This window comes from Stegodyphus dumicola, chromosome X1, assembly GCF_044657685.1.
Source record: "Stegodyphus dumicola isolate Sdum_Otavi_A_Nest chromosome X1, ASM4465768v1".
In the NCBI taxonomy this organism is placed as follows: Eukaryota; Metazoa; Arthropoda; class Arachnida; order Araneae; family Eresidae; genus Stegodyphus; species Stegodyphus dumicola.
In genome coordinates this window covers 32208647-32231754 of record NC_140780.1, presented here as the reverse complement: position 1 = coordinate 32231754, position 23108 = coordinate 32208647, and the positions used below count along the sequence as shown (strand labels likewise).

The window sequence follows — 23108 nt, the reverse complement described above, 5'->3', positions numbered from 1 at the left end:
CGGATTATTTCCTAATACCGTTTGCATCAGGTTGCATCTACTGTTGTATAATGTAGGAAATCTGGAGTAATTTGGAGTAATTTCAAAGTTATGAAAATGAAACATAGAACTACTTTAATAATTTCTAATAGTCCGCTTGAAATTTTACATTGATTTTTAATATTCCCGATCGGAAAACGTAAATAATTTGTAATAAATGCTGACTACATCTTATCTGGAAGAAAAGGGTCTTAACTTTATTAAAACATAGTAGAAACCAGTAGCAGTAGACTAGTAATGCTTACATTTGTTTGCCCTCACGTTACCAATACTATTTATTACATTTGTGGCGTGCATTACAAAAGTATTTAAAAAATATCATAAATATTTGAAAAATCAAAATTGCAAACGGCATGAACAAATTCGTATTTTCTCAAAAAGAAAACATATAGTAGAGCAGTATGGTTATAAAAAACGTAATTTTTAGTAATAAAAATAAAAGATAAAATAAAAGTATGATTAATAACGTAAATTTAATTCATTCTTTCCTTCCTTTTCCAAAAAATAATAATTATAATTAACTTTCTGATTCAATATAGCAATTTTGAGGCAATTTCTAAAAAGAAATACTAAATTGTTTATGCACTGAAATAGCGGAACTTAATAGAGTGTTGTAAGCTAAAATAATAAGTTTAAAATTTCTAAGAATTATAGCATTTCAAATTTACTTGAATTCCTTTCAGTGCTTCTGATTAAAAGTTTAAATTCTACATGTTCTTAAAATATTCGGCGCAAATAAAAATTACCACGTGTTAAAAAAATCTAAAATGTATTTACATGTGCCATCAGAATGAAAATTAGGACATTAGTTCGAAGGACGTATACATAATGTAAAGACTTATATTAAAACAGATTAATTCTATATATTATAAGGCATTAAAATATAAAATTATAAATGCTTTTAATCAATTTGATTTGATTTAATTTAATTAAATCAATTAATTTTGGTTTAAAATTAAAAAGAAATATTGATTTTTTTTACAAATTTATTAAAATCAAATTTGATTATAATTTGATTGATTTACAGTTTGAATCACGGTTTCTGTTATGTAAAAATTAGCCTATTTTGGATAAATGCCATTTTAAAATATGGGCGACCCCTTCCCCTAAATTCAGAGCTTGCTTTGATTTGAGTTTATGTTAAATGTAAGCTTTTTTGTCAAAAGTAGGTACAGTAGGCACAGTTCTGTGAAGCATAATTGATAGAATACTTCTCAGTTTGTCTACAAATTTAATTCGCTTTGCTTACAATTGTGCTGTGTAATTTCAGATCACATTTTAATATAATTCTTTTTAATTTCTGTCGAATAGTGCAGATCAAGAGTGAAGTTAAATAATCAAACCTCAATAGCAGACGGTGCCATCTATGAGTGACATCTAAAACTAATATTTTTTTTTGTAAGCTGCACAATATAAGATTTCTTTCTTCGACAAAAATAACTTGCTACGTATAATTTAATTTCACTGAAACGAATGAAAATCGAATTTTCTTTACTGTTGTAGGTTTGTTAAAGACGGCTAGCTAATTAATTATAATTTGTCTTAAAACTGAGGCATATATCAATAAAATTCAGCCTCAGTTTGTTAGGAAAATTTGAATTTTTATCATGTGAACATTTAACATTATTGTGCGATTTCTTACTGAATAACTATGCTAATTTTCTAATTGCGTTATATAACTCATGAATAAAGCTGAATGTTTAAGGAAATAAAACTAACGAGAAAGGTAGATGAAAAGGCACTAAAATTTATTAAAATAACTGCTTACGTATATGAAAAATTAATTACAATTCAGTACAGAAACCTAAACAGCAGGTGTTATGGAAACACTGCGATCATTTACTTTCGTTAAAACAGACTCGACTGTGTTATGTTCTGTGATATGTGTCAAGAAAAAATACTGCTCATAAGAGTAAGAAAAACATAAATTTATTTACGGAAAATGCAGATTCGTTACTAGTTGCCGTTTCACAGTTTCAATTCTGCTATATTACAAGAGAAGAGGAACATTAACACATTGTTATAAATCTGCTGCAGCTAATTATTAGCATCAAAGGATGTGACTCGTCAATAGCCAACATTCTGCCACTTGACTTAATTCAAAGAAGTTAACCTAAAAAAAAAAGTCAACATTAAAGTCTGTGTTTTCTTAAAAAAAAAAAAAAAACCCTCCCTCTAACACTGCAACAAAGTATGAATTCTAAGCTACTAAAATCACAATTAATACAATTCTTTACAAATAATAATTTCATAAGTGCAGTCTCTCAGGAGTTTTGTTTTAATCTCATGACTACATGCAGATCTTTTCGGTAGTTTCACAAAGTTCTTTTACCTAAGCTATATTTTTTGGCTCTCATTACATTTGGACTGATCAGGACTTAGAGAAGGGCTAGCTCATAGAGCTTTTCCCCCTGAAACAGAAAGTGAGAAGTGATGACGTAGCCATGATGACACTGAGCGCGCCAATATAATTCACAGCTTGGAAATTAGCGTTTTTGAACCAGCGTTTAAAATGAGCTGTGTGTGAAAGACAGCTATAATTTGGAAGAGGCAATGTTACTGCTTTATGCATTTTAGACTGAACCATTAAAAAGTTTAATAATGCTTACTCAATTTTAAAATAATAGATAAAATGTGCTACTCTTTTAACATAAAGTTCCGTGTTTTTTTTTTTTTTTTATTTTTTTTATTTGAAGGTTTTTTTTATTTAATGCACGTTTATTTCTAATCATTTCTTTATTTTCATGCTAACTGAGAGAATTTTTATACTGCTTCTAAGATAACTATAATAGCAGCTACTTAAATTTACTCAAAAAACAACTTTACATTGACATAGGTTTAAACATATATGACATATATGGCAACATTTCTGCTAACCTAAGTTTGTTTTTTGCCTAATTGTAAATTTTACATTGTTATAATTCTCTTCCGATTCAATATAATAGATATTTTTTAAATAATTTTGTAATTTATACTTATATCTATATTACAATTAAATAAATGTATATAAGATTGTTACCTTAATTTTGGCAAAATAGCTTTATTCAGAGTACCTAAAACAGTCATTTAATTTTTCAAAAGTGTGAGTAAAGGAAGCAGGTCTTTTTATGTCAATTACTTTACTATTATATTTTATCTAGAATGCTAATCTAGCACAAAATCTAGTGAATAATTAGTTACAAAGGATACAATAAGAATAACTTTAACAAGTACTTAACAAAATTAGTTTGTTAAATACTTGTTATTCTTGTTGGTACTATTTTGGTACTATTCATAATACCGAAGATATTATCGATTAACTCATAGATGTCAGATGCTTTCTGATTTCCTGTGGGGTAGAGTATACCTTTTGCGGTACTTTTTGAAAATAATGTTTTCTCTGGAGCGACTTTTTGTCTCTCGTTTCCCTTGACCATTAAATAATTTGGTTTTAGTTTGTGACACAATTTGATTTCTTCTCAATCTCTATTTAAAACCTCTTTAATAATATCAAAATTTCAAACAGTTACATCTTCTAAAACAAATCCTCTATCTAAAACGCGGTTTCTCAGTAATTTGAGGTAGAGCGCGAAATGAGACCTCTGATTAAAACAAACTGCACATTTTAAAAATAACCAACTTAGTCCAGTTTAGAGTCATAGCTGAGTTTTCAATCTATATGCATTTCGTCGAAACTGAGAACGCATATTTTTTCTACAGAATACAAATATTCGCCTCTTTCCTTCTTTAGAGAAAGAACATTACTTTGAATTCTTGGACTACACTAAAATTTAGAAAACACTAAAAAATAAAATAAACACCATTTCTTTAATTTGATAATACTAGGTAAAGATATTCCAATTTTTTTCTTAATTTTTTTTCTTTCCAAAAATCATAGCTTTAAGATGACAGAGCTCTTATGACGATGCAACGTGAAATATTTTCAATAGTCCACCTGATTTTTTTGTTCTTTTTCAGTAATGCATTAATCTGCGCCTTTATAAAAATATGCTTTAGACATTTTTCCAAATTCTCCGATTTGTGCTCCCCCCACCCCCAAATTTCGCTATTTGAGATTTTAATTTCTGATACCAGTTTCTGTCTAGATGTCGTCCACCTTCTTTGTCGCTGAACAAACATTCTAAAATTTTTCTTTTCTCTATTTTTCAATACTTTAATATAATTTAATACAATTTTCTAAGGATATTATTTTGTTCTTCAAATTATCAATGCATTCTTGTTTATCCTTAAACATTCAGGATTATCTACATTTTCATTTGTGAGTTTTATTTCAAAATCATTAAAATTTGATTTATTATTGTCATCATCAATTTCGATTTATTATTGTCATCATAATTTACTTTCGGCACAGCATTCCATTTCAACAGTTTCTTTTTGTGGCTATCCAAACAAGCGATTTTTCATATCATCTTCATAAACGCTGCATAGAAAATGTTCGCTGCAGATTTTTCCGCTCTTCACATTAATAGAATCTTCTCTTTGACATTTGTGTATCCATTCTTTCGTCAAAAGCAAACTCTCATTTGGATCCTTTGGTCCCATGAAATAAAATATCTCATCCTTTCATACTTCTGTAAGTGCTACGGCACGTTACTGCAGCGCAAAAGCCATATTACGTAAACTATACTTTAAAATATAGAATTTAAAATAAAAACTGACTAAAATTACATATATATATATATATATATATATATATATATATATATATAAATTATTTTAAATATATACATTATTAGAAAACAGATATATGTATTATTAAAATTAATTTGGGATATGTAACCTCTAGAAAATCGTCTCGCAGCTTAATGAAACTACTGTTTTAAAAGCGGGAAATCAGGACAGGTGGCATCACAGTGAGGTCAGATTATTGACTGTTACGTCCCCCCATTAGGCTTGCGTCGGCGAGGAGTCGAACAAAGAAATGAGCTAGCCCTTCTATTTATCCCTGGGACTGATTTCAGACAGCAGCATCTTGATATCGCACAATTTTCAACGGATAGAGTCTTTGAATTGCTCGTAACAATATACCCGATGCTATCTTACACGCACAATTCTGATTGTACATCGTAACCTGGAATGAGCTCTGCCACTTTCGCAAGATGCTAATTTGAACGTTTTTTTTATTATCACTTCCGATTAATACGATGTCATCGACATTTATCTGCTTTAACGATCTTTTATTGGCTTCCTTTTTCAGCTGGTATAAGTATTCACTACAAAATCGTTGTTTTATTTCTTCTCTCAATCTTAGTCTGTACTTGAACCGTTTATTAAGATCTTGAGAGATTCTTTCACAGTCGCAGATAACTGTTTGTAGCTCTTCGAAATCCAGCAACGCTTTCCCCAAAATTAGGTGTAATAAGTTGCTTTCAACTGCTGTATATTCCTCGCAGGACAAATCGCCACGGATACATTGTTCTTTTGGAATCTGACCATTTTTCTTGAATCGTAATAACCAAATCAACGATCGCGTTATGATAATATAATTCGAGAGATATTTATAATAGCAGTTTTATTTTCCATCTGTACACTTATTAATGAAGATTTAACTTTTTTTCTTCTCCACTGAGACTTATTGTTCATTTGTTTGACTGTTTGAATTTGGCCGGGCTGCAATTAAAGAACTCTGCAAGCTACTCGGTATCGACAAAGTCCGAACGACAGCTTTACATCCCTAGTCAGACGGCTTGTTTGGTCGCCCTCCGGACGCGCCTTCATTGCCTGAGGAGTTCATCCAACATCTCCAGGAACGATTTGACGTGATGCACAATTTTATACGAGAGCGAGTCAGCTTGTCGACGGTGAAAATGAAGACCCGATACGACACGGGAGCTATTATAGGACATCTATTCAGTGAAGGTGAAAAGATGGGGTTGTGCAATCCATTTCGACGGAAAGACATCTCTCCTAAACTACAGTCACTTAGAGAACTTAGAGATGGTCCTTATACAGTCCTAAACAGGCTGAACGACGTCGTAGTTCGGATCCGTAAGTCATCGAATTCTAAACCTGTTCATTACGAAAGGATAGCCCCTTACTGTGACCATAATACGTAGTCCCCATAGTGTATATAATGTAAATAGTATTGTGCACTCATTTATTGATTCAGTATTTGATTTGTTTTACGTTACTTACCGAAATTATTGTTTAAGTATTGCATTGATTTGCCTTAGTTGTAAGTATGGCTTCCTGTCTAGGGATTTTATTACCCGAGACGTATAGTCTTGGGAAGGGGGACAATGTTACGAATTTTGTACATAAATAAATGATTTTAGTAAAATTATAAGTGAAATTGTCGTATTTTTCTGTATAATGTAATACGAAAATCTAGAGAGACGATGCTATGCTGGAAAAGTAACAATGCAGGCGCAAGTCTGCTTAAACATGAATAAATGGCTGTCTCGCTAATTTGGAAAGATATTGCTAAGCTGGTAACACTTTTCGCGACTACGTTTCATTTCCAAATTTGGCTAGAAATCGCTAAAATTAGCCATATTTGGCGACCATTAGGTAACATTTTGGTCCGGGTTTTGTATAACTGTAATGAATATTGTAATTAAATAACTGCAAGTGATTTCATGTGTAACTACAGCCGTATTTGGGCCTCATATACCTTCCGGTAATTTCGAGAAGCAGAAAGTACTAGAAATATCTTGGTGGCAGAGTAAAATCTATATAAGACCGGAGAGAGCATCAATTCCTCAGTTGTCGTTGCCAGTTATTAGTCCATCGTGAGTTCGGAATATTGAGATGTCTCCGGTTTAGTTTCCTTTTTAGATGCGCTTTGCATTACGTTGTGTTTAACGTTCTTAGTAATTTGAAGTGTAACTACTGATTGAACTCTGTGATACTGTGAACACCTGTATATGTCTTTCTGTGGAAAGTTCCAGAATTCTAAAGTGCTTCTTTTGATAAAATAAACTTTATCAAACTGTCGTCGGACCTGTGTGCATTAAATCTATTACCAACCCGTACGCACACAACAATACCTTCTCTGGAGTAGAGAAAAAATCAAACCTTGTTTTGAACAATTTCTAATTTACGCGTTTGAACTAATTTACGGTTTTGAACTTAGGCATATTATTCAATTTTTTTACAATAATTATTTAAAAATTAATTTGTTGCCGCTTTTACTATATATTACGACATCGTTTCAGTTGACGTGTGGGTTCAAATACATCCATAAATATATCAAAGTCTTTCAAATTCTGTAAAATTAATTTCACTGCCATCTGTCTCTGAATTATTAGAAAATTTGTTCGTTATCCACTGAGAGAAGTTTTTGAGCTGTAATGTAATTATGCATCATTACATTAACAATGTTTGGCAGCATAATAAACTTCCTCGGCTCATATTTTGAATCAAGGAATAATAATCATTAAGTTCTAACATTTTACCTGCAATTAAAATTTCGAAACAGGAATTGCATTTAAGTTCTTTTTTCCCTATTTCCTTGAAAACATTTACCTGCTAAGATTATTACTCTCGGATTTAATTATCTAGGCTAAAATAAAATATAATATTTTATTTTAAATTTCTACTAATGTTTGAATATCAGTAATGATCGTTGTATTAAGTGAATTTCAAGAATACCAGACATGAACTCATAAAAAATTTACATATAACGTTTTTTGACATTAATATTAGAAATGAGATTGTCACTAGGCACAAATATATTATCAAGATTTAAGTGATATTAGTATTTCACACTTTAATGTGCTTTATGTACAAAAACTGCAACATTTTGTATCGTAATGTATGTGCAAAAATCACAATACACGTATTTTTAATTCGATCCAATTTTGTAATTCTTAATTTTTTCAAATTCTAATAAATACACTATCACTGTGACAAATGTATTGAGATATTTAAATGCAAGCATTTTGCAGCATACCAAATGTATTTAGAGTTTCAAATTTGCCTTAGTAACATATTTAATCTAACCCTAATTTAAAGTAAAATCACTCTTCGGTTTAACTAGGGTATTTTTGATAAATAATGCCCTTTGCTGTAAATCAAAACAAATGGCATGATGATAAGCAATGCTATATGCTATAAATTAAATGAATAGTATGATATAAATCATCGTCTTTATATATTCACTTATTAAAACTTACTATGAGATTAAATGTATTTACTTTCTATAAGTATATGTACTCGCTTTAGTTCATGATAATTATATTTCAGAAACACTTTTCTAACACAGATAATCACATTCATTTAAATAAAAAGCAACCTACTTCGAAAATTCTGCCGGAGTAAAATGTTTTCTGTGAATATCATTAATCCACCAGTTTAACAATTCTTTCTCCTTCGGAAAAGAGAAAACCTGCACTTTGGATCCATTGGGATCAAAACAAGTTCCCAAGTTTTGACGAAAGAGGATAATAAAATACACTTATATGAAACGGAAAACTAGTAAAACATCTCATTCTAATGAACACCTAGTGGCCAAGTGATCATACCATCAAAATCTACCCATCACATTCCAGAGTGATGGGGAGCTAAGTGAAATGTTATCTCTACTAACATTGGCATCACACTTCTTAGGAAATGCGCCGTTGTTTTCATGCGTTTAGGGGGTGCTGTAATAGCGGACACTGTTAGTTGACTGTGACTCTGAGTCTTTTCTACGGTTGTATTTACGAGCCCAGTGCGTTGGTGGGCTGTACCAGTACCTCCTACATACATATGTAGGAGGTACTGGCTGTACCCCTGGTACGTGAGCTTGCCTAGTTGGGCCCTTTGATGCACTGTGTGGCGTGACGCGTATGACGGAGTTTGTTATTTTCCCCAGGTGGGTGGAGGTGCATATTCATATTACGTCTGTGTCACTAGTCAGGCGACTGATGTTTGGATGCACGTTGCTTGGGTTGCATATATAGCTTATGAACAGTTGCAATACAGAACTTTAATATATTTATTAATAATCTAGAAACGCTTAATAATCACAATAATATAATTAACAATATAACAACAATATAACAATCAACCATTAAACACATAAAGGCAATATAGAAAGAGCCAGATGTATGAAGTGAAGACTAAATAAAGATCTGATATAATTTTTTTTTTTATTATTTTAAGTTTGTTAAAGTTACTTTCGCCACTCGCACAACAACTGGCAATGCTACAAATATTCTTAACCAAGCTTCAAAATTCATATACGCTTGAACTGAACTGTATTTGTGAGATATTTTTAAACTATCTAAACTTGAAACTGCTTCAATGTTCGGAATTATTAAAGAGCATTATTTTTAAAGTGGATACCTCTGACTGAATGTCTGTATCCTTTATAGAATTCAAGGATCTGACTCAATTTCTGTGTCGTTTATATCATTCGGATATTTACATGCAAAGTTTTGAGCTGTTGCTTTTAAATTACTTAAATTCAACGGCATTAATTTCTCACCAGAAAGGAGGAATGCATTATTAGGAAGAAAAATTAAACGAAAATTATTACATATTTTTCTTACCCCTATCTGAATCATGACAGTAAAACATCGGTCCCTTTATTAATTTTTAATACAAAAAACTATTTTTCTGAAAAATTCATTTTCTTTTCAACTGATTTTTAATTATCTGAGTTATTAACTTTTCGTTTTCGTTTCTGTTCAAATTCTGTTGATATATTTTACTTCTAAAGCCAAATTTTTAAATTTCTTAAGAATACTTCCAGAATATTTCCTCTTACCTGCTGTAAAGAAGATAAAATCTTCTGTGAAAATGCGACTTTATTAGACAGTTATACATTTTAACAGGCAAGGCTTTTTTACTGCTTTTTATAGTATTAAACTGCACTAAATAACATACATAAAATTTGAAACTGATTTGCTTCAAGTTGCATTATTTTCAGCTGATGGTAATAATTTCTCACTTCATGCCCTATTTTTTAATAACCAATGTACTTTGGTTATTTATTTTATTTTATTTTATTTATTTTTTGATAATTCTAACTCCAGCTTCTCGTACTTCACAAAGTATACCAAGAGACTTACACAAATAAGCTTAAGCACTAATTTATATCCATATAAAACAAATATTAAACATAAAATTCATATATAACAAAAGAAAGAAAGTATGCAATAATACTGCAAGGAATTTCAGAATTTTATTCGGAATATACATTTTTGAGTTTTTCAATTTTTACTTTTGCTTAATTTCGTCAGTTATTCGTCCACAAAAATTTTGCTACAGATTTTTGCCGCAATCAGTTTATAAAAGCTCATAGCCCATGAGAATCCTTAATTAACGTTGGTAATCCTACGCAGATCGTAACACTTATATAAACTAAACGTAATTTTCTTGCTGAAACTATTTGGCTTTCCTGAATTTATCCTAACATTTTTCCATTCGCTGATTTGAATTCTCTTAAGTGTAATAAATTTTACAGTTTTTTTTTATATATATTTTTTTATTTTACTTTTCTTCACTTGCAACTTGAGAAAACAAATACTTCCTTCCAACATGTTAAGTTAAATTTGAGACTTTCATTTCCTTCCAACATGTTAAGTAAAAGCTTGCGATTTTCATTTGGTGAGAAATTCCTAATTGCGAACATTTTCTTAGTAGTTACTAAAATAATAGATCTATGCTCCCGGTTTCCCCGCTAATGTATACACTCACAGGTGGACCGAGAGCGTATATTTGGATGCTTGTCCTGGTACAGTTCATGATAAAACGGTCAGCTGAGTATGGTTTTCAGATTTGTAAACTTGAATATCATATAGTTCCTTTAAAACACCCTCCACGAAAATATCCATCACAAAGCAGATAGAACTGCGGGATGTAATCGATTAATCAACGAAGCAGTCTCTACACCTTTCATCATTTAAATGAATTTTTATTGTAAGGAAAGCATGCATCAGTTTGAACTGAACGCCAAGCTCAAATAAGCTAATAATACAACAGATACATTATATGACAGTTAACCTTTAATTTAAATATGGCAATAAAATGGCTGTCATATATTTTTTCAATTATTTTATTTTCGTAATCATCATATCCCTGTAATATAAACACTTTAAAAATTAATAAGCTTTTACGATATTTCACGTTTTACGTTTTTAATTTTACACTCTATGAGTCAGCTCAAGGAGTTTCAATGTATTGAATTTTGCCAATATAATACGCGTTTGAAACTAATTTTTATTCGTAGCAATAAAGAAATTTATTGCGTGCTTCAAAATTATTATAAGAATGAATAATATACATTGTATGGTTTTAATGCTCAATTTCAGTATATTAAAATTTTTAAATCAACAGAACTATCGCATTAATTTATTTCTCTTTCTTCACATTTCAATCTTTCTGAAAATTCTATTTTTTTTTTTTTTTTACTTTAACTTTCTTAAGCAAAAAACTATACCAGTTTCTCTTACATAAGAGTTTGTCAAAACATCTTAAGTCTTAGTGAAATTAAATCAAATTAGTATCAAGTCTAATACATTATATGCCAGTTTAATTTAAATATAGCAATAGAATGGCTGTCATATATTTTTTCAATTATTTTATTTTCGTTATCATCATATCCCTGTAATATAAACACAGTTTTAAATTTAATAAGATTTTACGATGTTTCATGGTTTACTTTTTAATTTTGCATCCTATCAGTCAGCTCAAAGAGTTTCAATGTCTTGAATTTTGCCGATATGATAGTGTTTGGGACTAATTTTTATTCGTAGCAATAAAGAAGTTTATTGCGTGCTTAAAACTCTTATAAGGATGAATAAGAATCATTGTCTGGTTTTAATGTTTCAGTATAACAAAATTTTTAAATCAAGAGAACTATCGTATTAATTTTTTTCTCTTTCTTCATAATTCAATCTTTCTGATTTTTTAAATTTTTTATTTTAACTTTCTTAAGCAAAAAACTTATACCAGTTTCTCTTACATATTAGCCAAAACGTCTTAACTCTTAGTGAAATTAAATCAAATTAGTATCAAGTCTTTCTCAAAAAAATTTAAAATTTAAACCACGTTTCTTTATTCCTTTGGTACTCAATATACTTTATTGTTTCACTATAAATAAGAGAATAATTAAAAAGAAAGTCATGTTCTCTTTCATATCTTTACATCCCCACCTTGACAAAGAATGAGACAGACAAATATGCCTCTTCCTTTAATCAGTCCATCAATATGCAGAACTGCTCTAGAAATAACTTTAATCGAAACCAAACCATCCTAGTCTTCCCATCTATTTAAATGGAGCTTTATGCGTTAGGTCTGCTGCTATAAGATATGCGCATTTGGGTCTCCATCTACTATTTTAAATTAGAAAACGTTGGATAGCTTATTAAGGCGAAGTAAGAGCTCTAGTTCAAATTAATGAAAAGTAATTCAGAATTACTAATGTCTTCAGCATGGTGCTTTCTAGGCTATTTTAATTTATGCGCTCAATGTGTTAGAGTAAACAAGCGTAAATTAACTTCAGCTCATTAGCTCCAACAATAAATTTTAATTCTGAGTTAAAATATTCGATTATTGAAGGTGTTAAGGCAACAAGATTTATTAACAAGATTTAAACCTTCAAAACTAGTCCTGAAAAATTATGAATTTACGCTGACTTCTGTTGCCTTAACATCTACAAATAAATTTTAATGTTAGAAAACAGTATATATAGTACTCTGAAACTTCATCGTTTTTTAGAATAAATTAATGCTGTTATTTTTTTCTCTTAGTTCAATTGGATTATTTACCCAGAATTCTTTTAATAATACTTCTTGATATGTTCCCAAGTTGAAAGTTAGCAGTCATAATCATTTAATGTGGTGCTAAACTTCTGTAGTTAATTTATTGCTACTTCTAATTGCTCACTGGAGATCATTGTCCCGGCTCTGACATACACACTCCCACATATATATGTGTGTGTTATTCTTCAAAGAGTTGGAGCAGCTAAGCTCGAACGCTGAAAAAATCCGGGGCTCCATGATTCTGTTAAGACTGTTAGCACTTTCCTATTGCTCTCTTTTCACCCACGCTTTTCATGCCAGAATGCAAATGAAATAGCGAGCGGTTATTCAGATAGAAGAAGTAGAAAGAAGTGCTATTTAAGCAAGAGTTTCACAAGTTAGAACGTGTTTGCCTATTCTAGGCCACCTTATGTCGTGATTATTTAGCGACTTGATTTAGTGGCGTTGAGTGAGTGCTTCTAGCCATTTAGCTTTGTCTCGCCGGTTTTCTTCAAACCAGAGCCTTGCCTGAGCGTTTAATTATCCTGTGAACCGTTAGGCTAATCCTCCACATTTTTAATTTGTTTGACATTACGTATTTCTGTTAAGCCAGAAGTGCTTGGCTTGTGTAAACTCAAATTACGTAACTGTTAAGGTGGATTCGAAAAAAAAAGTGTCTCATACACTCTTTTTCTGCCCCATTTTTTTTTGTTTCACAAGGCTAGAAGATAATTCTTCAATATTCTTTTTAAAAGTCTACAGTGTATGCTCCCTAAGAGAAGTAAACTTTATAATGCAATAAACACATACGTAACTATGTACACTCGTAACTATGTACTGTAGAATAGCATTTGTGTTAGGAAGTGCAAGATGTCGTAGGATTTTAGCTTAAAGCTATTGTAACATAGAATAGTGCTACAGTGTAATATGTTGCAGACTGAAAACAGTACGTTTTTGAAGAATCAAGTAATTTTAGCAAATTTTTATTATATTACTCAAATGTATGGAAGACATTAAATTTAAATTACCAATGTTGCATTATTCTTTAGTATTATCAATGAACAGTATATCATAGCATCATGCTGTTCAAGTATTGCCATATAATGTATTTCTGAAACAAAAACAGAAACCATAATGTCGCAAGACGTGTCCACAGTACATTGCTACAATTGGGTTGTCATGTATTAGTAACTGATCCACGTCTGGCATGTAATATTAGCTTGTAATAGGCATATTTTGCATTACTTGCTCTGAGATACCTAATGGCATCTTAGAACAAGTAACTATAGCATATACAAATCAAACTGTACAACAAAATATCCGGTGTTTAATTATCAGGTGTACCTTTTTAGAAATCGTTTACAAATTTGCACTTTATTATTGTACCGTGTAGATGTATAAGGCATTATTTTATTCAGTTACTGTATTGTACTGTATAATGTTGTCAGTGCATCAATTTGCTAATCATCTTGTTGTTCCTGAATTAATATATTGTCGTCTAGATGAAATGATCCTATTAAGAAAAATGAAGAGGAAATTACTCAGATCTCAACTGAAGACTTTATTACTCGAACTACACTCATGTCCATAAATTAAGGATAATGCAAAATCAGGCAAAGGAAGAGTTAGAAGCAAAACACAATTGACTTATTTGTAAAGCTTATTTATTAAACAAAAGGTAAAGAGCAAAAAAAGATGGTATATGTTTGATATTATTACAAAAATTAGCGATTTTTTCTCCCTGGAGAAAATTACCAAAAAAAAAAAAAAAAACCTATTTACAAAAAACCAATATTACATGGTTGGTATGATTTTTAATACATTGTATGTCTCCCAGACGATGCAATACAGTCCGTACAACGCCTAGGCATGCTGAGTATCAAATTATCGATCTGATCTTGGGGGATATTACACCACTCAAAAAACAGTGCTATCCGAAGTTCCGGTAGACATGTAGGAGGAGGTTGACGGGCTGCAACTCGTCGGCCAAGCATGTCCCACACGTGCTCTACTGGATTCAAGTCCAGTGAGAATGCTGGCCAGTCCATACGGGTGATATCCTCCGATTGAAGGCATTCGCTTACGATGTTTGCACGGTGAGGACGGACGTTGTCATGCATAAACACAAATTGTGCGCCCATGGCGCCCCGAAACAAACGTAGATGTTGTTCCAGAATGACGTCCCGATAGATTTGGCTTGTCATGGTTCCAATTTGAACATGCAGGTCAGTTCTGAAACCCAGAATAATTCCACCCCAAACGAGCACTCCTGCACCACCGTAACGGTGTCGTTCAATGATGTTTTCTTGGTGGTAACGGATACCTGGAGCTCTCCATATGAACGTCCGGCGAGAATCAGACTGCAAGCTAAACCTGGACTCGTCGTAAAACATCACACAAGCCCACTGTTGCCGTGTCCACAATGCATGCTCTCTAGTCCAGGCTAACCGCAGGCGACAGTGAGTTGCAGTAAGTGGAACGCATCTGACAGGTCTACGAGCATATCGATCAATCTGCCCTAAGCGTCTGTACACGGTCTGCCTTGAAACTGTCGTACCAGTGGCTGAAGAGAGCTGACGAGACAGGTCTGAGGTTGTGCTCCGCTTGTTTCTTTTGGCAGTAACTGCCAAATACCGGTCCTCATTCGGCATTGTAACTCTGGTGCGACCTGTGCTGTAACGTCTACTCACATTACCATCATCTTGGAATCGTTGCCAAAGCCTGGAGATGACACTCTGGACAATTCCAAGTTCGTCTGATACTTCCAGTTGGGTACGCCCACATTCCAGACGGCCGATAATTCTACCACGTAAAAAATCATCCAAATGGCGTCCTTTGTGTCATAATTATTCGGTTATTGCACTGAAATGCTTATAAAGCGCCTGCGAACAATTTTACTTCTTTGCCTGTATTCCTTATATATCACTCTCTTACACTCTCGTCATTGTGACGTACCATCGGTTGTCATCTGGTTACTTCCTGAAATTTGCATATGATTCTTGAAGATGTGTGTGGTGATTTTACAGGTGATATATTTATTTTAGAGTTTGATTTCCGTATGACTCCGAATTATCCTTAATTTATGGACATGAGTGTAAATAACATATACTTAATAAACGAGCTGGAACATTCTAGACTTGGAAGTTTCTAGAAAATAGAGAACATTCTCCAACAAATGAGCATTAAAGAAATAAATTAACAGGAAGGAAATTTAAACAAAAAACAATTTTTAGGCTATGTGCCTTTGGTGGGTTCCGAATTCGGGGCCATCGGCTTCGTAATCCAATGTCTTATGCAATGAGGCACGATATATTTAGAAGACCGGAACACTTTTCGTCACAGTATAGAGACATTAGTTATTTTTTTTAAACAAGAGATATGAAAAATGTGCAATGCCCTCCGCCGGGACTCGAACCTTGGACCTCTAGAGTACGCGCAGAGCTTGCTGACCATTACACCACGAAAGCATGCTATGAAGGCGGGAGAAGTACCTTATATACTCCCCCTTTCAAAGGGCGATTGGGGATTAGGGGACCCATTCGCCAAATCCTGGTGGTGAAGAATCATCATCCACCACCATTTTTAGTTCGGGCGCCACTGTAGACTCATTAGGTTAGTTTGAAGCAGGAGTACATGCAAAATGAGCAATGTACTGGTCTGGAATCGAACCTCGGACCTCTCGAATACGCGCCGAGTGTGCTGACCATTACACCACGAAGGCAGGAGAAGTACCTTATAATAGTATTATCTGTCTATCATGGCATTATATATTGGTGAAATTATTGTTTTAGTACATCATGTAATTGATCTATTGCTATGTTGTATAGATAATTAAAGAAACACATGTTAATATTATTTTGACAAGCATCTGCAATACAATATCCTTGTGTGCATACGGGTTCGTAATAGATTGAATGCACACAGTACCTATGACAGTTTGATAAAATTTATTTTACCAAAAGAAACGCTTCCCAGTTCTGAATCTTTTGAGAAAAATTCTCTCTCACACTGTCACAGAGTAAATCAGTAGTTATACTTCAGATTACTAAGAACGTTAAGCACAACACAATGCAAAGTGCATCTAAAGAGCGAAGCTAACACGGAGATATCTCAATACTCCGAAATCACGGTGAACTAAGCAGCTGAGAACCTGAGACTTTCTCCGTCCTTATATAGTTTTTCTCCGAGTTACCAAGAAATCTCTAGTACTTTCCACTTCTCGAAATTATTGGAAGGCATATGAGGACCGGATTTGGTTACAGTTACATAGAGGATCAATTACAGTTATTGAATTGATTTATTGCTATGTTGTATAGATCATGTAATTGATTTATTGCTATGATGATTATGTATGTATCCATTACAGTTATACAGGAACCGGACTGAAATGTCGCCAAGTTTGGCGACTTATCTCACCGAATTTGGCGACAAAAATCAGTTTTCAAAACCATTGCCAGCTTTGCGATATTTTGCCAATTTAATGAGATAGCCATTTACTCATTGTTAAATTGAATTACTCCTGTGTTCGTAATTTTCCGGCAAAGCTTCGCTTCTTTAGATTTTCGTGTTAAAAAAAATACTACAGTTTCACGTGTAATATCACTAGAATTGCTTACATATGTACAAAATTTCTAACAATATCATGTGTCTGTAACATAATATTATACTCCTGTCTTCATAACCCACTAAATACTATGGTATCAAATAAAATTATGTTTCAAAAGAAAAGGGATCTTGCAATATATTGGCACTAAGAAACAGTACTATTCTGTAAAGAAATTTGGTAATAAATTGCTCAGGTTACTTTTTGCATTAGTTTGAAATTTCAAATTATTGCAGCTCTGCACAGCATTATTGTGCCATACGATTTTATTAGGGTTTTATGCTGTGGAACTCTTTTTTTCTTTTGTATTGGTTTATATATCATTATTTCCTGAGTTTATCCTGTTGTTAATTTTGAACAATTATATCGTTTCTGAATTATGGCAATATACATCAGTATTATTCTTTCATTAATGCTGAATTATATTTTGCTTTGCTATGGTGCAGTATAAGTTACCCTACACTACAAAAGCATTTTTACAGAAGCACTTCTATGAAACACTTCTTTGTCCGAAATTATAATCTCAACAAATCTGTATGGCCTTTCAATGGTTCCAGATATATGTTTTTTAAAATAACTATGGAATCCTACCAAACATTACTTAAAAGAACAAATAAGAAAAATAAGAACAAAAACAAAATATAATAACAAAGGTCTGATAAATATCTAGATCAAGCAAGTAGAAATAGTTTATGTTCGTTTCAACTTCCAAAGCAGAAAAACGAGATGAGTGCAAGGAAGCCATAGAAGTGATAGTAATGACAATGGATCACTGAAGCTGCTGGAGATTCCGCTGTGAGAGACACGAAGCTTAGATTGTAAAACCTAGAGAGGCTGATGATCATCTTTTAATATTCTTTACAATATCTGACATGGCCAAATGACGGGGCTCAAAAAATTTGTTGCCCTCTGTCTGACGGGAAAGTTTTGAAGTAAAACAATATGCTTGACTTCTTAGACTGATACATACATTTTTATAGCACAGTTTTTCGTAAACAATAAAATTATTTTGCGGAAATATTCCTTGAACCTTTGTAAATACCATAATTAGTCACATTTTTCAGTAATCATTACATAAAACAAATGAACCATACTTTTCTTTTTCGCTGTTCTACACGAAAGCCAATTTCCTAATTTTTATTCGTAGCAATTAACAAGTTTACCACGTCTAATCTAATTGATGTTGATGTTTCAATTTCAATTTGTCTTTTAAATGTTTAAATCAGAAATTTTATAATTTTCATTTTTTTTTGACTCCTTCACAGTTCAAGCTTTTCAAAGCCTTGTAGGGATATTAGGTATTCTTTTGGAAGCAGGAAAGATGAAAAAATGAGCAACGCCCTCGCCGGAAATCGAACCAAGGACCTCTGGAATACGCGCCCAGCGTGCAGACCACCACACCACGATGGCATGCTAAGAAGGCGGGAGAAATACCTTTTATATTACACCTTTAAAGGGCGACTGGGTTTTTAGAGGACCCAATCGCCAAATCCTGGGTGTGGAGAATCATCATCCACCACCCTTTTAGTTCGGGTGCCACTGTAGAGACATTACGGATTTTTTGGAAGCAGGAAAAATAAAAAAATGAGCAACGCCCTCACCGGGAATCGAACCACGGACCTCTGGAATACGCGCCCAGCGTGCAGACCACCACACCACGATGGCATGCTAAGAAGACGGGAGAAATACCTTATAACCTTACTTCTTAAATTTCTTTTTACAAGAACGAAACTTTTTAATGCATATATGTTTTTTATTTTGGTTATCTTAAAATCAGCGGAACGAAATTAAACTTTTTAAAGTTATTCTTTACTATCAGTATCAGTTAAACTAAAATTAGTCGCAATGATTTATCTTAAATCTTCCAGAAAAATTCTGAATTTTAAACTTTTTAATTAAATTTATTTTATTTCTTCATTATAAACAACACGACAACTAAAAATAGTACTAGTTTTATATAAGTTTAGATTTCAGGCTTAAAAAAAGAACAATACAAACAAATATGCGATTCATTTACTCCGTCTAGCAATATGTGTGATTTTTCAGAAATAATTGTAAATAAAACCATTTGCACAGTTCAAAAGCACATTAAGTGCAACAAGACAAAATTTCCAACCATACGTTTTGTTCAGCTGCCTATTTTACATAAAAGGTAAAGCGAAAGACTGATAATACAGTATGATAATAAGGGACAGATAATAAAGCTTTTATTCGTTAAGTCTGATGCAATAAACTGCAGGCAGTTGTGTCGCCCAGTTAGTGGGCTTCGTAAAGTTAATTATGGGGAAGACCTATAATTCAAATTAAAGGGGGATAATAAAGAATAATAATGTCTGTGGCATGGGGCTTCTTAAGCAAGTTTAGCCTACGCAGATCATTACAAGTGCAAATTAAATTCAATACGTTATTTCGAACGATAAACTTTAATGCTAGAAAATAGGAAGTACAAGACTGTGAAAACTCAGCACTTCTGAGAAAAATTAATGATATTTGCATTATATATAACACAATTTTTTTTATACTTCTTGGTACGTTTTAAAAGTGAAAGTTAAAAATTATTTTTTTAATGACTTTCTAAATTTTAGTAGCGATTGTGGCGTTTTTCTAGTTATTCACTTGAGGCAAGTGTATCTATCAGTTCTATGTATGTCAAAACTGATATATGTATATATAGTGTGCGTGTATGTGATTATGGTACAGCTTTGAGGGCTATCTGCCTAAAGGGAGCGATGCCTTCGTGGAGGGCTATCTAAAGGAAACTAGCTCGTATACATGTTACCGTGAAAGACCGAAATTGGAGAATGTCGACTTTCACCGGAGAATATCAACATTCACCAAATACGTCGGTGAAAAACCGAATATTTCACTACATTCTTGTATATTCGGACCCTCACCGGTGTATGTCGACAATCACAGATATGCAATGGTGAAAGTCGAAAAGAGAGGTCATAAAGTGCCATAATAGTTTAAGTTGTTGCAATAAATAAGATTTGAATCACATAATTTAGTAAGTTTTTATTACTGTTATTTTATTTTCTCATTTAGAACGTACTGTATAATTAAGTAAGTTTTTAACTTCTATTATTTTCCTTTCTCATTTTGAATGTATTGTGTGTTTTAGGTTCTCATGTTCTTAAGTTCTTATTTCAAGTTTCAAGTGCGTTTATTCGCGACTGAATTACGGAGAAGAAAATATAATATTGTTATATGTTCAACATTCACCATTAGTACATGGTGAATGTCGACATTGACCGGTGTAAGTCAGAAATAAGAGTATTTGGAAAATATTTCGGACATACACCAAGAGACTGTGAATGTTGACATTCACCGGTGAAAGTCGACATTCTCCAGATTTCGGTGTTTCACCGTAACATACACATTACACATGGGGGAAAACCACGAAAGCGCCCATGCAGCCAGCCCGTTCGCGGGATTCGAACCTCGGACCAAACTACCAGTGTTCAGCGACTTTACTGCTCAGCCGCTGGTTGGCCCACTTATATATGTAGGGCGGTCATAAAAAACTCTCCCGATATATGAACCCCTAGAAGCCTATTCGTTCAATCAATCGAAGTGAAATTTGATATATTGCTATTTGGAGGTAGGCGCTCGAGATTGTGACTATTTAAAACAACAGAGTTCTCACGGTTACGGTGGCAGTGAAAAAATTTCGAAGTTTTGGAAAGGCAACGCTCATTTTTTCCCTCGCAAATAGACCACCGCACTAAAAAACCATAAATGGAATTGGAACGATACATATGTGACGAAAATTACTGGCGTAAAACATTTGCAAAGAAAAGCATTGTAAAGGACGTATGACAGCACAGAGAGGAGGTGCATTGACGTACTTTGCATACTTCTTCGAAGAGGTCACCTCCACAGATATGAAAACGTGCTCCACTACAAGTTCTCGGCATAGAACAATCTTGCAGAATTGCATATTTCCAGAATTGCAGCAGCGAAAAGTCATTAATAACATTGTATGGACGCCGTTCTTGATGTCGTGCGTTGCAGAAGAGAACTGCTGCTTCTAGCTTTTAAGATGTTACCCTCACAGCATTAAAATCCTCTTTGCAGAAGCTTTCTACTACTGCTACACCGCCGCCTCAGGAGGGCTAGTAGAACAGACGGCTGGATCACAAGACGAAGAAGGAAGAAAAGGTCACTTCAGGACGAATGCAGGCAACTGATTACCGACGCAGAAGAGCACTAGTGGTTCGCTACAATGTCTAATGTTCGTTACGATCTAGTTTGGACTTTGCTAACACATGCTAAAGAACATTACAATTAGGTCGCTCCTCATAATGAGAGCCACTTACGTTTTGCATCATTCTCCAGCTTCCACACTTCGCCACAAGTGTTCGGCAAGTGCTGCGACTGCTCTTTGTCGACAGAGTCATCTTCCATAACTTTGCAGTTTCATAGCTACACACCGCGATTCCCGCACCTTATCCTCCTTACCATCATCATCTCCTTACCTTATCCATCATCCTTACCTTATCCATCATCTCTCCACCCCTCCGACGGATTTGTGGTTCTGGGATTATCTGAAATCTAAGCTGTACACGTCAAATCCGTAAGATTTGTCAGAGTTGAAAGATGCCATAAAACGTGAAGTTATACAGATTCCTCCTGCACTGTCACGAGTTCGTCATTGTTGTGAACCATCTCCCGCACGTAACGAATTATTGTCTGCTAAGGTGGGCACGTTGAAAACTTGTAATTTCAATAACAGTTTTTTCCCTTCTCCTTCTTCTGTACTTTCATTTGTCCTTTAAAATGCTCTTCTTTGCAAATGTTTACGCCGGTAATTTTCCGTACGTGTCATTCAAACGCTATTTATGGTTTTCAATACGCTGATGCGCACGTTCTTTGCGCAGGAAAAAAGTGGATGCTTCGTCCGAAAATTTCGAAGTGTTTTCTCTGTAACCGTAGCCATGAGAGCTCTATTGTTTTAAATCATCACATTCTCGAGCGCATACCTTCAAATAACAATACCTGAAATTTAATTCGATTGGTTGAATGGATAGGCCCCTAGGAGTTCATATATCGGAGAAGTGTTTTCGTGATTACCCTGTGTATATATTAGCAGCTAAACACTACGACTTGGAAGTTTTTATAGGAAGGTTTTGATTTCCCGGAAAGCATTAACAAGTTCTGGTTCATTGTTCTTTTAAGCGTTACGAAAGTATAGAATTGATTTTTACTTTACCTCATACGAGGTTTTCAGTTAATATTTATTTTCTAAGCACAATTTTCACAATATCTTAAAAACGAAAACAGAGATTTGTGATCTCAGTTATATGTCCCATTTATAAGGATAAATGGGTTTTTGTAGAAACCATGTTCTTCTTGAGAATTCAGGCTCTTAGAAAACAGGGCAAGGCATTAGCGAAGCCCTGTGATTCGCAGTTTTGAAAGCGTCTTCATTGTTAAATTACATTCTCCACCTACTAAGGTGGAGAATGAAAAAGTTAGGTATTGTTCGTTGATCTTGTGGAGTTGGCATATTGATAAGACCCCTTAATTAAATTTCGCGCAGCTGGTACACGACCATTTTGATTCCACCAAAAAAATGAATGTCACAATGTTTTAAGCAACAAATATCCAAAACGTTCAACTACAACATAAACTTTAATCATGAGAAACTACCCCCAGGACGAATGTGATTCACTTGTAAAATGTAGTGACTGCGATTCACTTGTAAGTTTTGATTTCCGAAATTTACAAATGAATGTTATTCATTGCACCGTTTACTTGGTGTACAGTGAGTGAATACATACAATGATTTTAGT

General features: G+C 33.4%; 1 long non-coding RNA gene across 1 annotated transcript in view; it reads right to left on the bottom strand.

Annotated features, from left to right (window-relative positions):
- Nucleotides 1-1946: 1946 nt before the first annotated feature.
- LOC118201557 (uncharacterized) overlaps nt 1947-23108 on the bottom strand; it is a 176596-nt gene continuing 155434 nt past the window's right edge. Inside the window, exon 2 of the long non-coding RNA XR_015038597.1 lies at nt 1947-2152. This is a non-coding gene — a long non-coding RNA (uncharacterized LOC118201557). The remainder of the gene's footprint in view (nt 2153-23108) is intronic.